Here is a 4,410-nt window from a genome sequence, read left to right on the forward strand (position 1 = left end):
CCGAGGTAATTACACTTGTTTTCTTTTCTGCTCGTCATTCTGTGCTCTAATGGGGATGGAGGAATCTGGCCAATTGCTGCTGGCAATTCCCTGTACTACCTCGTTGCTAGGGCAACCGTGAAAATGGCCTCGATGTGGCTATCTAAATAATACAACACTTCCAGATGAGGGAAAATGAGCCGAAAATTACTTCTGAGTAATTAATCACGAAGCAGTATTAAGTTCTCCTAGAATGCAACTGCTTCCTGCACAAGCCTTGTGAATTGTTGATGTTCCCCGAGGTGTGTGTGCTCACCCCAGTTCTCACAGAGTTGTGTTTGGAGAGAAAGAGTCGCAGCTCCTGGCCTCGGATTTTAAACTACAATAGCTACAAATGCAGTATAATGCAATCCTTTATTGACTACGTTTCACCCTCTGTGTCGTAGAAACGTAGTCAGTAAAGCATGGCATTGTACTGGATTCGTATTTATTTTTCCATCGTGTCGGTATTTTATACCATTTATCGCCGGCATTATTGCTTATTGGCCTCATAAGTCCTATCATACCCACTCTTGAAGCTGCGCATTGCGTTGCTTCTGTCACGTCATCTTGATCATTCCACTTAGCTTCCATGTTTGACTCCTCGCCCTTATACCTTGCATTTCAAATAGTCTGTCTCTCTGCTTAGTGTCATCATGTATGTCGCAATCATTTCTTACTCAGTCCTCCTCTGTTCTAAGGTCATCGGTTTCAATTCCTTTAGTCTGTCTTCATAACTCAATTCTCAGCACAGGTATTATTCCTGTTGCAAATCGCTGGATATTTTTCGAGCTTTGTTTTTTTGTTCTATGTAAATAGATGTTAACTTACGCTAATTAAACCTAGATTAACAAATATTATCATAGCGTATAAACCAACAAACTTTAAAATATGCAAAAATATCAGTCGTGTATCCAAGACAGGTTGACTGGATGATTTATTCCACTGTGAACAAACAAAGCCAGTTTATCTTCAATAAATAACGCCTTGGGATGCCGACTCCACTGAAATATTCTGTTATACCATCCACCCTAAGAATGCAGCAACTTTTTCTGAAGTCCTTATACACAAATGAGTCTCCTAGTACTAAAAATGTTTCTCTATTTGTATCTATCACCACTGACGTAGCCGGACTAGACCCAGTGACCTAATTGTTACTATGACGGCCACCACAACAGCGGGTGCTTTCTTATCCTTGCGGTACTTAGCGGTCTGAGTGACTTAAAGGGTAACACTTAAAATCAGTTACCTCAACGAGAGTTATGGAGAGAGGGAGAGTCGAATTTCAACACATATCGATCATCGCCATACTTTTCTATATCCATTCTGATTAGACTTACATTAAGGTTGGATCTAATTCTTTGAGTAGGAGACAGTATACAGTACCTACGATGGTATAATTTTATTACAGGATTTTCCTGACTTACAAAACTTTACACCCCATCTACTTTATGTATAGCCTATCCCCCCTCCCCCTATAAAAATTTTTAAGACCTATACTTTCTTCAGTGGCAATGTATTCCATGGCTTTCCTGACTGGCCTTGTTGCTTTCTCTTGCATAAATGCATTTTCGAATTCACATGTAGTAAACTCAGTGAATATTATTTGCAAATTATGGAATGTCAACATTAATAATTATAGTTAATGATAATGTGGATAGTTAATTCACTCTTGTTTGATACGACTTAAATTCTGAGACGTAAATTCTGCTCAACGGATCTTAATTTTCCTATACTATATGAAGGGCTTTTAACATTCAAGAAATTTAAATAACGATAGATTAAACCCTATGGGCCTTTTTTGCCAATAATACTTTCATGCAAAGTCTTGAGTTTTCCTTAAGAACAGTACGTGGCTGCAGTACGTGGCTGCAGTACGTGGCTGCAGTACGTGGCTGCAGTACGTGGCTGCAGTATGTGGCTGCAGTATGTGGCTGCAGTACGTGGCTGCAGTACGTGGCTGTAGTACGTGCAAAATCAGGTCTAATTCGTTCAACACCCTGAGTACGTCCCTCAAGGGAAATTCACTAATATCAGTAAGGCAAATCTTCAAAGTGAATATAAAGAGCATGACTAGCGTCCTGGTTGTGAACACCCTATTTTTTAAAGCTAATAAGAGAGTAACCAATTCGGGTGTTCAGAATAGGTGACTTGCAATTTTTTAAGCATGAGACGTATTTATAACATTTTCTAAATTAGATTTCACTAAGAACGTTATTCAGCACAAAAAACTGCTCAATTTTTTTTACTTATTTATAATTTTTGTGAGATAAAGAGAAGAACAGCTTAAATGTAAAAACAAGATTCTTCCCTAAAATGTGAACGATTCGTCTAGAAATTGTATCACCATAAAGTCACTTTTAAAGAAAGGTTTTTCAGATGACACCCCAACGAGCTCTGGCAGCTGAAAGATCCCGTGCTCAGGTTGTGATAAATGTTACTCTGGGTAATCAAATTACTTTTAAATGTCAACTGTGTCAACATAAATAATTTTTACGTTATGTGGATAAAATGTGGTGTTCTAAGACAAAAGTATAGTCACAATATATATAAATAAAATGACGCTTGTGTTGATTGAGTACAAAAATATACAGAGACACAATAGGAATCATTTATAATTAATAATATATCAAATTTCAATATTTTGACGGAGATTATCGTGCCTTTACTAAACACCTTCATTAACCTTAATATATAAATGAGAAAAAAATGAAGAGAAAGAGAACAAAAAAGGCACAATACCGTGACTGGAACAATATACAAATAACCCGCACATAGGAGAGACAAGCTTACAACAACGTTTCGGTCCGAATTGGACCGTTTACAACTTATGACGAAACGCCAAAAGCTTCTCTCTCCTATGTGCGGGTTATTTGTGTATAGAATAGAAAAAGTAAGTCTGAGTCCTACGTAATTGCCGTAATGCCGCCTGTGCTATGTCAACGTAACTGCCGTAATGCCGCCTCTGCTATGTCAACGTAACTGCCGTAATGCCGCCTCTGCTATGTCAACGGATGAACTTACAGAAAAATCTAACAGAGTGTGGAAAATTTTACTAATAACAAACGTATTAAGAGTCATATTCATGTTGGTATTCATATGGCGTTCTACTTACGGTAGGCCTCCTGCAGTGCTCCAGACTATTCTGTTTTATATAGGATTCCATCCATCTGGCATGGGAGATTTATATGTGTACTGGAAATTTATGTATGTCGTGCCGAATAGGTAAATCTGGTCAATTAGCAAGAGCTCATTTAAAATTAAGTCCTTTTTAAAAATTTTCTCTTATACGTTTAAAGATTTTTTTTTCATTTACGGGAACGTAAAAATTAATAATTTTGTACCAAAAGCACCTTAGAAAACTTACCTAACGTTATTATAACAAGCGCAATTTAATTTAGCCTAATTCAACTAAATATATTTTATGTAAGTTTGCAATCATTTAATAATAAACAAGCACAATTAAATATATTTTTTCGTTAGTTTCAGAATGATTTTACCGAAATTATTGCATACACAAATTTTCGCTTGCTTTATTCAGCATGAATAGCGTTGCTTAACCAGCAACGCTATTCTTGTCTATTCGGCACATTACATATATATATATATATATATATATATATATATATATATATATATATATATATATATATATATATATATATATATATATATATATATATATTTATATATATATATATATGTCGTGCCGAATATGTAAAACTGGTCAATTAGCAAGAACTTAATTAAAATTAAGGCCTTTCTAAAATTTTCTCTTATTCGTTTAAAGATATATACTTTTCATTAATGTTGATGTAAAAATTTATATTTTTGCAACTAAAGGAACTTAGAAAACTTACCTAACCTTATTATAACAAGCGCAATTTATTTTAGCCTAACCCAACTAAATATATTTTAGATTTGTTGACAGTAATTTAATACTAAACAAACACAGTGAAATATATTTTTTTCGTTAGGTTCAGAAAGATTTTGGCGAAATTATTGCATATACAAATTTTCACTTCTCCTCTATGGCAAGATGAGCGTTGCTATTTAAGCCAAAATCGCAAGTTCTGCCTATTCGGCACGACATATATATATATATATATATATATATATATATATATATATATATATATATATATATATATATATATATATATATATATATATATCTGGACTGTATTCTCAATATTTCTGAAAAGAAAAGAACGGTTTCACTCTTAGTTTATTACGAGTTTTTCTCCGGTGCGAGATGAGGGAGTGCTGGGCGACGCCCCGTTGGCGTTATTGGATTATACAGGTAATTCCAGGTGTGAGGATGGTAGGGGGGGGGGTTAGGGAGAGCAGGAGAATGAGAATGAAATAAGAGAAAGTTGGGAATGAGTTGAA

The sequence above is a fragment of the Cherax quadricarinatus genome, unplaced genomic scaffold (assembly GCF_038502225.1).
Source record: "Cherax quadricarinatus isolate ZL_2023a unplaced genomic scaffold, ASM3850222v1 Contig513, whole genome shotgun sequence".
Taxonomy (NCBI): Eukaryota; Metazoa; Arthropoda; class Malacostraca; order Decapoda; family Parastacidae; genus Cherax; species Cherax quadricarinatus.